This window comes from Homalodisca vitripennis, chromosome 1, assembly GCF_021130785.1.
Source record: "Homalodisca vitripennis isolate AUS2020 chromosome 1, UT_GWSS_2.1, whole genome shotgun sequence".
NCBI lineage: Eukaryota > Metazoa > Arthropoda > Insecta > Hemiptera > Cicadellidae > Homalodisca > Homalodisca vitripennis.
In genome coordinates this window covers 27,074,848-27,088,702 of record NC_060207.1, presented here as the reverse complement: position 1 = coordinate 27,088,702, position 13,855 = coordinate 27,074,848, and the positions used below count along the sequence as shown (strand labels likewise).

The 13,855-nt window shown below is 34.0% G+C and overlaps 1 protein-coding gene across 2 annotated transcripts in view; it reads left to right on the top strand.

Annotated features, from left to right (window-relative positions):
- The first annotated feature begins 1,267 nt into the window (after positions 1-1,267).
- LOC124358554 overlaps positions 1,268-13,855 on the top strand; it is a 232,629-nt gene continuing 220,041 nt past the window's right edge. Inside the window, exon 1 of one of the 2 annotated variants that reach the window (XM_046810860.1) lies at positions 1,268-1,403. The gene's annotated coding sequence lies outside the window, so the exon portion shown is untranslated. The remainder of the gene's footprint in view (positions 1,404-13,855) is intronic. The other variant, XM_046810856.1, reaches the window with a different exon arrangement.

Here is a 13,855-nt window from a genome sequence, read left to right as displayed (position 1 = left end):
CAGTATAATGTATTAGTCGGGTCGTTGACACAGTTGCCCTGGGCTCCTCACTATCAGTAAGGAGTGGACTGTGATGTCAAGGCGGTGAGGAAGTGTTTATTCCAGCTTCCTCCACAGTTTAAGGTTATTAGACGGGTCATTGACACAGTTGCCCTGGGCTCCTCACTATCAGTAAGGAGTGGACTGTGATGCAAGGCGGTGAGGCAGTGTTTATTCCAGCTTCCTCCACAGTTTAAGGTTATTAGACGGGTCATTGACACAGTTGCCCTGGGCTCCTCACTATCAGTAAGGAGTGGACTGTGATGCAAGGCGGTGAGGCAGTGTTTATTACAGCTTCCTCCAGAGTTTAAGGTTATTAGACGGGTCATTGACACAGTTGCCCTGGGCTCCTCACTATCAGTAAGGAGTGGACTGTGATGCAAGGCGGTGAGGCAGTGTTTATTACAGCTTCCTCCACAGTTTAAGGTTATTAGACGGGTCATTGACACAGTTGCCCTGGGCTCCTCACTATCAGTAAGGAGTGGACTGTGATGCAAGGCGGTGAGGCAGTGTTTATTACAGCTTCCCCAGAGTTTAATGTTATTAGGCGGGTCATTGACACAGTTGCCCTGGGCTCTTCACTATCAGTAAGAAGTGCACTGTGATGCAAGGCGGTGAGGCAGTGTTTATTACAGCTTCCCCCAGAGTTTAAGGTTATTAGACGGGTCATTGACACAGTTGCCCTGGGCTCTTCACTATCAGTAAGAAGTGCACTGTGATGCAAGGCGGTGAGGCAGTGTTTATTTCAGCTTCCTGCTCAGTGAAAGGTTATTAGACGGGTCATTGACACAGTTGCCCTGGGCTCCTCACTATCAGTAAGAAGTGCACTGTGATGCAAGGCGGTGAGGCAGTGTTTATTACAGCTTCCCCCAGAGTTTAAGGTTATTAGACGGGCCATTGACACAGTTGCCCTTGGCTCCTCACTATCAGTAAGGAGTGGACTGTGATGTCAGACGGTGTGAGGCAGTGTTTAGTCCAGCACCGTCCCCAGTATAATGTATTAGTCGGGTCGTTGACACAGTTGCCCTGGGCTCCTCACTATCAGTAAGGAGTGGACTGTGATGCCAGACGGTGGATGTTGTTTATCAGGAGACAACAATGGTGGTATTGTTGCTGTGTGGGGGCGGCAGGAGGGTGCAGGTGGAGCCACCTAGCGGCGACTGGAAGTACTAACTGGTCCAGATCCCGCCGCAGCGCCAGGAGCTGCCTGTCAGTGAGTCAGTCAGTGAGTAGAGACTGTGTAGAGGAACAGTGCCTAGCTGCTGCTGCCCGCCTCATCTCATCGATTACTTCACCAGTCCTCACCTCGCTCTCCCTCGCTCGGCTCAGAGGTTCCCTCTAAAGTTTACCGGAATCTGTATAAGGTAAGTCCTCACAGTGTTTACTACCCTGTCACACCCTCTCGCCCCGCCGCTCTATCGATTTTTTAAAGCGCCGCCGAGCGGACCCGTTGACGTTCAAGAGGTTGTTATCCACTAAGTATTGTCGGCTAGGTGATTCTTCGCTACTAATGATTCTATCCGACCCCACCCCGCTATCAGACCCACCCTCTTAGCCGGTCGGCTCGTCACAATTACGGGGTCGCCCCTGTTCTAGAGAGTCACAAATTACGTTAGCTTCACGCGCCGCCGTGTCGTCTCCCACGCGAGTGGATGTGTGCTCGCTAACGTATATTTCATCTCGCTAGCTTTCATCTTCGTGTTTATACCCTTCACATATATCGTTAGGAACATTTAATGAAGAAAAACTTAAATGATAATAATACATTTTAATAATTCTGGACTCACATTTAACCCTATACTAAATCCGTTGGCTCCACATAAGATATACTCGTAAACCGTTCAGGATCAATCATTCGTGTCGAACATATACGTGATTATTGAAAATTGCATACTAAGACTAGTGTTTGCATTAACAAGAATTAAATGTGTATATCTCAAACACGTAAAATCATATAACATTCTTACCAAATCCTGTTGTCTACGTACTGAATTTCTCTACATGGTACCAGAGAAGCTCTTGAATTTAAACCTGACTAACAATGTAAAATCTATGTATACAGCTTGCATATAAGTAAACTTTATTTGCTAATGTATATGTTAATATGGATTGGGAGTTTACACCAAGTCTTGAAAAGCAATACCAAAAGTAGTGTGATCTAAAAACAGATCAACTGTCTTTTGTACTACTTCTAAAATTTAGGATCAAAAATTGAGAGTTTCTTTGGTTTTGTATGATAAACTTTCTTAGGAAAAACAAGTAAAAATGTTTTAGGAAAAACTTTTGTGTATGTGACGCAATAAGTTACTTTCAAGGTGAAGTCCTTCCAACTATTTATTAATATAAAAATAAGGTATATTAATCCCGATATTTAAAGAATTTTTAAATCAGTAAAATCAACATTAAATTAAAAATCAAACTAAACTAATAAGGCCTCAAGTACTGTAAGTCTAGTGTATATTAATAAGTAGTAGTTACCCGCGGATTCGGATGCAATATCGTTGGGTTTTCACGTTTATGAGTACTTCTGGTATGAGTGAGCTATATTTCCACACCAATTTTGAGTTAGCTTTATTGCCACGATGAAGACCTTATATCAGAAATTGTATATTTATGGTCATTGTTTTTTATTCCGGTCTTTGTATTTTTTACATAGTTGATTTCGCCTTTTATCCCGGATCAAGGAAATATATATACAAACACAAGTCTAAGGAGCCTAATTCTGTTAAAAGATGACCAAGGCTTTCTTATCTTATATTCAAATTTTCTTATCTGGATATTTTCTCACTATGTGTTCAACAGTGGTTGCAGTAATGGTTAAAATAAGAAGTATTCTTACTATCAATCTTCCTCTGTACTTTCAAAACTATATATGAAGACAAATTTCAAATAGTGGTTAAATGAATTAACCCTATGGTTGTGCTGTCATAAAACAATGTTTACTCAGAACAGTTGATTATGTTTTACAGGCTTTTTCGATCTATACTATTATATAAAAATCTTTATCTTTTTTACCTGATTTTTTCGTGAACTTTTACGATATTTTAATATTTATTCTGTTATTCTGGGTGGAGACGAATCCAACATCACTATAATCGGTACAGCCATTCTTGAGTTATAAATTGAGTAACTAACCAGAATTTGTTTTATGTACTATATAGTTTTAAAAAATCTAATGAAGCTAAATTGAGGTCGCCAACGATAAATCATAAAATATATCTTCATCTGGATGAAGACAAATGTTTCAAAGTAACTAAATATATTATAAAGTGTAGTGTATTTATTTATTTATATTACTATTACACCTCTTTGATTAATGAATACTTAATGTTCAGGATTAATTATTATTTGTTTTTATTATTATCGATATGTTGTTACATATACTTACAAGTATAGAAATCGATGCTTATCTCGGAAACGATCGTGAGAAAACACCATCCTGTAAAAACTAGTAGGTTGCTGAAAACTATCAATCCTTCTCAAATCTTATCATCAGAAAATCTGTTATCATCAGAAATGTGTTAATATGATGTGTCCATATTAATGTTATTGTATTCAGTGTCGGTCCTAAGATTGTACAGTGATGTTTTAAAATTATATCATTGCGCACCAGTCATAAATTAATTCCTATACGAGTAGATAGCAATATTTAATTACACTTAAAATTGTATTGGAATAAAAGATAGCAAAACCTTTTAAAAAATTAGCTAAACCAAAGTATATGTATTGATTTCATGGACGGTATTGAAAAAGCTTCTATTGGTTTTGGAATAAAACCAACACTCAGAAAAAGTTATCTACACAGAAGTTTCCTGGAGTGAATCAAAAGACATTAAGCTAACACTATCTATTATTACACATCTTTACTTTTTGATTGTAGTTGGTGATTTTAAAAATTATTCAAACAATAGTATTGAACCATGTATGTAGTAGAGTAAGTAGGTGAAGTTCACAAAACATAGCTTATCTACTGTAACACAAAAATTTATATATCTTACCACCATTACATTATAAATGAATATTGTTACTAGTACAATAGAGAACGAATGCCCCAAATGCGACTCCTTTGTCCAATGCATCTTGGTGATTGAGTCCCACTTATCCTGTAACACGAATATTGGATTTCGTTAAATATATTCCAAGATTCTGTGCTTTGTTCTTTACGTTGCAGTATCCTTTGAATGAAAATACCTCATAGTATTAAAACTCTAGTAAACTGAACTATTCACTTAAATCTGTTAGTCAGGACTTCGACAAAAACAGTTATAATCTGCCTCAAGGCTCTTTGTCTCTCAATTTGCATTTCAAAAGAGAAGTTTGTCCATTGGAAGTATGATCGGAGCACAAGCCCACAAGTTAAATCTGCCTCAGATTATTAGTTTTGGGTCGGGACTCGATACCGCTTCGATCTCCAGTGTCTTCATAATTTCCTTTTTGGTGTTTTATCCACTTTAGCATTGCAAATAAGCTATTGAGACTGGTATAATCATTCTGATTTTAATTTTGTTTATCAACTAGTGGATTCTAGATTTAAGGTTTATCCTGTTATTACTATTAGGGCACTTCAACCTGCTTTAACTATTTCTAAAGTCTTTGTTTTCCTTTCAAAAAGTTGCAAGTAACAATAATTAAACTTATCTGATCAATAAACGTTTCTAATTTCATTTTTCTCTAAAAAAGACAAAGTATATCGTTTGGTTAACAGTAGCCAGGTGATAAATTTGAAAGATATGCATTCGTGTGTGTACTTTGACGATAAACTGTAAATGTTTTAGCTCAAATAATAAACACGGAGCTTTAGTCGACTTACATTTAGAGTTCAGTGCATTGTAATCCGTATATTACAGAAGAAATGTAGAGCTTATTTCCTTAAGTGGCCTTTTTATCTCACATTTCGTGACTAAATGTTGGCGTTATCACACGATTGTGGCAATTATTCCGTAATGTTTCATAGTTATTTATTATATCCACTGTTTATTGATTTTTCGATACAGCATTTTTCAGAAGTCTCGTTCTTGGTTAGATCAGGAAATGTGTGACTATCAATTCATAGATTTGTTTAGCCATCTAGCATTTATTTGACCAAAAAAGGAAATCATAGAATATAATTTTCTGTTATATATAAATAATATACTTAGAGATATTTTTAATTTGCTAAGAAAATATTCTGCAAAAAATGTCAGGGTGTTATGTTGGATGAACGCTTATTTCCGAATCATTTTTAAAAGTTTACAATCATTTACATTTTGTCAATTTGAACCAAATGTTCAAAATATTCAAGAAAAACAATATACAAGACAACAATATATTCCAATTCAGATATATTAATTTCTCATTCTCTTGGACATTTCATTACAGACAATCCACTACTGATAACCCCAGAGGCAACTTTCTCTTTCAAAGTTCAGAGAGTCAGTGGTCACTCACAAAGATTTTGAGAACGGATTTCCACTCTATCAAACATAAAATTTTCAATTATATTTCTAATAAATTTGAATTTTTTATATCAATCTACCATTTAAATTTTTTCTTTATTAAAAAAAATAGTTTCTGTAATTATTATTTGAAGTAAATATGTGTTTTAATATCTATACTATAAATTATTTTAACTTCTTCATCATTATAAAAATTATTTATTTCTGAATTTATTTAGATGTACTTTGCAAAATAATATGCATATAAAGTATGTTTATTATAATCAAAAAATGTTTTTTGGATAAACTTTCCACCTTGATGAGCAATGCTAGAGGGTTAGATACAGTCACACGTATACTGCAATGTATTTAATGCCTTTCTGAAAATAAATGCATTTTAAATTTGATATTTCAAGCTGTTGTAAACGTGTTCCCGACAAACACTCTTTAATGTAGCTAATAAGTTTACTCACATTACAACCATTACTTTTTACCACTTGTCTGTATCTGTATAATTGAGTTGTGTGATATATGTTAGATGAAGACATACAAATTAATTGGAGTAATCTATGTTCAGACAACCAATTATGAGTGGCTGATAATGCGTAGCTGCCGACGTTATCAATTAGCTTTTATAGAGGCTCGAATAGAGAACACTGAACTTTCCATCAATACTAATTTAGTGTTTTAAAATATTAAAGAATAAATAAATAACTGCATTATATTCAATATGGTGACTTTACCGATCGTTGATTCAGAATCAAACTCTATCTCATCATCAAATGTTTGGAACTGGTTATTTGGATATGATGGATGCCCATAACCTGGAACTGGCAAAGTTCAGCTAAGAGCACACAAGAAGTTTTATTCTTAGATACAAAAGAATATGCCTCACTTGTTTCAGTGCTCCCCCGGATTACCAGATGTGACCATTTAATAGTGGTAGTTAGTGTTATCGAGCCATAGTGCTCATCCGGATTACCTGATACGACCACTTAGTAGTAGTGTCAGTGTTATCGAGTTATAGTGCTCCTCTGAATTAAATTATGGACACCACTTAGTGGTTGTAGTCAGTGTTTTCGAGTTATAGTTTGCGAGTTATAGTGCTCCTCTGAATTAAATTATGGACACCACTTATAGTGTCTGAATTATGGACACCACTTAGTGGTGGTAGTCAATGTTATCGAGTTATAGTGCTCCTCTGAATTAAATTGATGGACACCACTTAGTGGTGGTAGTCAGTGTTTTCGAGTTATAGTGCTCCTCTGAATTAAATTATGGACACCACTTAGTGGTTGTAGTCAGTGTTTTTCGAGTTATAGTGCTCCTTTGAATTAATTGATGCGACACCACTAGTGGTGGTAGTCATTGTTATCGAGTTATAGTGCTCCTCTGTATTACATTATGGACACCACTTAGTGGTGGTAGTCAATGTTATCGAGTTATAGTGCTCCTCTGAATTACATTATGGACACCACTTAGTGGTGGTAGTCAATGTTATCCAGTTATAGTGCTCCTCTGAATTAAATTATGGACACCACTTAGTGGTTGTAGTCAGTGTTATCGAGTTATAGTGCTCCTCTGAATTAAATTATGGACACCACTTAGTGGTTGTAGTCAGTGTTTTCGAGTTATAGTGCTCCTTTGAATTAATTGATGCGACACCACTAGTGGTGGTAGTCATTGTTATCGAGTTATAGTGCTCCTCTGTATTACATTATGGACACCACTTAGTGGTGGTAGTCAATGTTATCGAGTTATAGTGCTCCTCTGAATTACATTATGGACACCACTTAGTGGTGGTAGTCATTGTTATCGAGTTATAGTGCTCCTCTGTATTACATTATGGACACCACTTAGTGGTGGTAGTCATTGTTATCGAGTTATAGTGCTCCTCTGTATTACATTATGGACACCACTTAGTGGTGGTAGTCAATGTTATCGAGTTATAGTGCTCCTCTGTATTACATTATGGACACCACTTAGTGGTGGTAGTCAATGTTATCGAGTTATAGTGCTCCTCTGAATTAAATTATGGACACCACTTAGTGGTGGTAGTCATTGTTATCGAGTTATAGTGCTCCTCTGTATTACATTATGGACACCACTTAGTGGTGGTAGTCATTGTTATCGAGTTATAGTGCTCCTCTGTATTACATTATGGACACCACTTAGTGGTGGTAGTCAATGTTATCGAGTTATAGTGCTCCTCTGAATTAAATTATGGACACCACTTAGTGGTGGTAGTCAATGTTATCGAGTTATAGGGCTCCTCTGAATTACATTATGGACACCACTTAGTGGTGGTAGTCAATGTTATCGAGTTATAGTGCTCCTCTGAATTAAATTATGGACACCACTTAGTGGTTGTAGTCAGTGTTTTCGAGTTATAGTGCTCCTCTGAATTACATTATGCGACACCACTAGTGGTGGTAGTCATTGTTATCGAGTTATAGTGCTCCTCTGAATTAAATGATGGACACCACTTAGTGGTGGTAGTCAATGTTATCGAGTTATAGTGCTCCTCTGAATTACATTATGGACACCACTTAGTGGTGGTAGTCAATGTTATCGAGTTATAGGGCTCCTCTGAATTAAATGATGGACACCACTTAGTGGTGGTAGTCATTGTTATCGAGTTATAGTGCTCCTCTGAATTACATTATGGACACCACTTAGTGGTGGTAGTCAATGTTATCGAGTTATAGGGCTCCTCTGAATTAAATGATGGACACCACTTAGTGGTGGTAGTCAATGTTATCGAGTTATAATGCTCCTCTTAACTACATTATGGACACCCCTTAGTGGTGGTAGTCAGTGTTATCGAGTTATAATGCTCCTCTTAATTAAATGATGGACACCACTTAGTGGTGGTAGTCAATGTTATCGAGTTATAATGCTCCTCTTAATTACATTATGGACACCACTTAGTGGTGGTACTCAGTGTAATGAGATATAGTGCCCCTGCTGGTGACTAAACAATACTATCTCTTAATAAGAATATTAGATAATGCTGTCATTATTACCAACCAAGTAAACTTACAGTTCCTGTATTTGTTTGCTAAATAATTGCTCTATTTTAATAATCACTGTATAAAAATGGGCTGTAAGGCTTTTTCCTATCGAGACCAAATGGTTCACATAATAAGGCCTAATTTTCTCCTAGTATCTGAATCAACACTGCTTGGATCATTAAGCTCATACGAGAACCAATGAGAATCCAAATTTTGCATTATATACGAGAGATGGTTTATTATTCCATCACATATTACTTAAATTTTCTGATAGGACCTTAGTTTCTACAGCATAAAGAGAACATTACAATTAAGAGACTTCTATGTTTAATTCATAACATTTGGTATATTTATTCTCCAATCCATATTTCCTAATAACGGGCGCACCAGTCCATATTCACTATTTTCTATTTCATTCTCTTTACGTGAGTTAGAGTCGCCACTCTTCTGGTAATCAAATATTCAGATATTGATAAAATGAGTATTAGCAATACACTATTTTATTGTCACTTAATATCTGTTACAAGAGACTGGCTTTAAATATAATTCAGTGATTAGTTTGACGGATACAAAATATAACATCGATACCTCAACTCACCTGTGTGATAATATCTTGGGACACCACTGATAGTACAAAGCATTCAGCTATGCGATGATGTCCTGGAACATCACTCAGAGTAGAAAGTGTTCACCTGTGTGATGATGTCCTGGAACCTACTGTAAATACAAAGTATTCATATGTGTGATGATGTCCTGGAACATCAATGAGAGTAGAATGTATTCACCTGTGTGATGATTTCCTGGAACTCACTGAGAATAGAAAGTATTCACCTATGGAACATAATTGAGAGTTGAAAGAATTCACTTGTGTGATCATGTCCTGGAACTTACTGTGAATACAAAGTATTCACCTGTGTGATGATGTCCTGGAACATCACTGAAGTAGAATTTATGCACCTATATGATGTTCTGTCAATCATTGGGTACCATCATTCTTCGTAATAGTATTGACCATTGAGGAAACGTATTGTTATTTATTGATCATTCTAAATATTTTGGAGTGTATTCTGGCTAGAGAATCTTAGGTATTTAAAAAATCTTTTTTGTAAATAACATTAGAGATATTTCATCACTGATATTTTGCACACAACTTAGATCTGGTATATTAAACGGACTCCATATAACTATTATATACTTAGTTTAATTCAATATGTTCAAGTGAAGTTATAAAATAATTCCTTTCGTTCACAATAAATTTCATGAAATATTAAAAAGACTTATATAGAGTGATATGTGTGAATAATTTTTTTAGAAAAACTTCTATTGATTATGGAATGTTCTTTTCTTTACTTGACCTATTCTAATTTAGTGTACACACTGAGATTGAACTCGTAGTGTACGATATGTATTCATATTATACTGTAATTTTAATTATAAAAACGAAATAAATAATTTTACGTACTAAAATTATAATAATATCCTGTTTTGCTAAATTTAATCACAATATTAGTCGGTTACAGTTTTAAAATTCAACTTCAAAAAGGTGAGGTTACTTTATTAAAAGATAAAAATTAAAATGTAAGGAGAGCAACTCTAGCAGGCGGGTCCCAGGTGACGTCTTATGCAAAGATAATGTAATCAGACTCTAGACCACCAAAGCGGAATGCAAAATAGGCGTAAAGGAATGTAAACAGCGGTTCAACGTTATTTAATTAGGGCACTAAGAGAGCATATTTACATGGTGTTTATAATGTTCTCTCAAGTTCTTAAGTGATCATCAAACGGTGCTTTATAAGTTTTTAAAGATATTGCCAATTTAATATTTAACTTTCTATATATTATGATAACTCATGGATTTTAAGAAGGTTTTGTTATATGTATGATCTACCTTGGAACTAACAAGTTGTTAAAACTAAAAAATCAGAATTGAAATCTGTAGGAAGTGTAGCAGACGATGGATATCAGCCTGGAGATCTCGAAACTCACTGACAGGGCTGTTTGAATTTCAGATGATAAGTTCCACAGAGGGAAATGCCACTGAATATAAATTACAAAAGAAAAGTTGGATCCTGCCAACTCCTGGTTCTCCAAACCCAAATCGGGGTCGTTGGGAGTAAACTTTTTCTTTACAACCATCGCTAGCTCACATATTTCACTGGACAGCAACAGTTTTATTCAAGACTTTTCTTAACTACCACTTCATGCATTGTGCTATTACTATTTATGTTTCTTCTCTAATCTTAGTGTTTTACTTGTGCTAACTTAAATTGATGTTTGTACTCATTATTACTATGTTTGTAAGAGTGTATTTATTTAATTTTATTTAAGACAAATTGTATTGGAATGTTAATAAAAATAAAAAACGAGTCATGAATTACTAAAGAGAACAAATACACCTTCTAAGGAACATATTGTAGTATCTTGCTCGAGTGCGAGAGTAATCAAGTTTCTAATTAAACAAAAAAAATTTGAATGGAGCTTGTCACACACCCCTTTCCTCCCTTATAAGTATTCATAATATGATTTCGATAGCTAAAACAAGACGACTATGTAGATTCAAAACATGTGTTCCAGATCATCATAAGTAAGATAGAGTGATCATTTTTTAAATGTTATACTTAATGTTGGTGTAACATAGATTCGTCTTGATTTTTATTGGTAATGTTATATAAGATTTAGGCCCCAAAAGTAAGAACGTCTTTTAAAATAAAGTATTACAGGACTTAGGTAGTCTAATTTTTGTTTGGTTAACTGTCGAGTTGTATAATTTATATTACAATCAATTATGACTCCAACATTACATAAAACATAAAGGTGTCACAGAGGCAGTGAAATTCCAAGTAATATAAATAATGGATAAGACGCAGTGAGTCTGCCATTTCCACTTATAATTATTACCAAAGCTTTTTGAATATTAACAATAGGCTTCAAATTAGTATCATAACAGAATCGAAAGTCCATACTGTTGTTTATAACGAATAAGAGAAAAATATATTTGGTGTAGAATTGCTATTGGGCAGAAATCTTTGGAGTATAAAATTGTCGTAAGAGCAAAGATAAGGTATCATCGATTTTTAAGGTACAATACATACCACTTCATTACAAAAGCACGGATTTCAGCTTCATGTAGTTTATGACTATGCTGTGATTGACAGTATCAAAAACGTTTTTTAACATCTAAGAAAAGACCAGATACTTTATTGGGTCTGTATTGAAATGTATGTAAAGTAATTTCAGTATATAAATTTTGACGGAATCCAAACTAGGAGTATGGAAAACTAATTTTAATTTAAAAATTCAATATTCTTCTCCTAACCATTTTTCTAATAATTTTTGAAAATATAGATAGTAATAATATAGGCCTGTAATTTTCAACTGAACGAATTGATCCTGTTTTGAAAATGAAAATAACCTGTGCAATTCTAATTTATCAGGGAGTACTCCTGAGGACAGGCTTTTCAATATAAAAGTATCAACGAGAACAGGCGCAATGAGACCACTAATTGATTTAATAACCATTGAGGACACATTGTATTCACCTGGCGATTTCCTCAATTTGAAATTCTATATTAAATCAATTATTTCTGGATATAAAACTATAATGAAAGAATGGAATTAATTGTACAGTTTTAATTGTGAAAGTATTATTATATATTCCATTGTAGTCATCAATGAGACTGTCATTTAAAAGCGATATATTCTTTAGTTTTAACACAAATATAATGTTGGCTGCTCTTCTATTCAAGGTTTAATCAAACACCAACTCCCTATTTATATTTCTATTTATATTTATATTTAACTCAATTTTAGACTTTTTTACCTATAGTATTTTTTTATTATTTTCCAGCTCTTACTAGAATCAAGTAACTCATTATTAAAAATTTACTATAGTACTTTATTTTAGCTTCTTTTATCTATTTATTCAATTTGGTATTAAATTGAATTTTGTATTAAATATAATACATTTTAAAGTGTTATTACTATTAACTTGGTTTTTTAGTTTCCTATAAAGTTTATTTGTAAGTAAGGTACATGCCACCTGCGATCGATGGTTTTAGTTACTTCTCCCTATTTTTTCACTGTTCTAGTTTTATATTGAGATGAATTTTGAATATTTGTTAAAATGTCTAAAAAAGTATGAAAGGCATTATTTACATCTTTGACCAATAAAATACTGTTCCAATTAATCTGCGCTACAAGTTTAAGCAGCAGATCGTAATTAATTATTGAATATTCTGTTTGTTTCCTAGATTTTATATTTTCCTTTATAAACAATGAAAAGCACACGGCCCTGTGATCTGTTACTAATGATTCTAAAACTGCTGAGTGCTTGATTAAAATATTGTTTGTTTTGATGAAAAAGTAATCTATACATGTCCCACTTCCATCTACTGGATCAACACGTGTATCAATATCGATTAGAGATTCTAAACCATTTGTTGAAATAATATTTTAATTTTCACCAACACGTTTTCATTTCATTTAAAATTGATATCCATGCCATCTGTTAATACTAAATTTGTATAAGTACTATTTTCTAACCATTTCAATAAACCATCCAAGAACACCCTGCCATTTATATAAACACAAAATGTTAATACTTACATTAAATTATATGAGTATATGTCAGTAAAAGAGAATAAGCCCCATTAATGACACTCCAACTCCTCATAATGGAGTCCCTCATTAATTTTAATATAAACTACGATACCACTACTACGATTTCCTCTGCCTGCAGAATCAATAACATCGTAACCAGTTATGCTGAAAACAACAGTCTCCTCCTTGCCTTGAATCCAGGTTTCTGTAAAATATTATATCAGGTTTGGTTGCTAAACTATTTATAAACACTAAAATATTATTAATGTTTTCATTTAAACTATATATTTTTTTATAAATCGTAATATATTAATGTTCTTATTAAAATGTACGTAAAAACATGTTTAATATGTTCCATGTTTAATATGAAACGTTAACAGAATTTGTTTAGTATAAAACAAACTTATAATTATAGTAAGATCATTGAAACATTTTTCTATTACATAAAAGAATTAAGATTATAAGTTGAACGCAGGCAAGCAGATTCGATGAAATAATACACAAGTTGTTTAGACAAATTGGTATGCAACCAGATTGTGGAATCCTTACACACCAGACATGCATGCTAATGATTGTATCGTCATGCAGCTATATTCTACTAGACTGCCAGTATTCCAAGTTAAATTGGTATGCAACCAGATTGACATGCATGCTAATGATTGTCGCTATACACACACCAGACATGCATGCTAATGATTGTATCGTCATGCAGCTATATTCTACTAGACTGCCAGTATTCAAGTTAAATTAGGTATGCAACCAGATTGTGGAATCCTTACACACCAGACA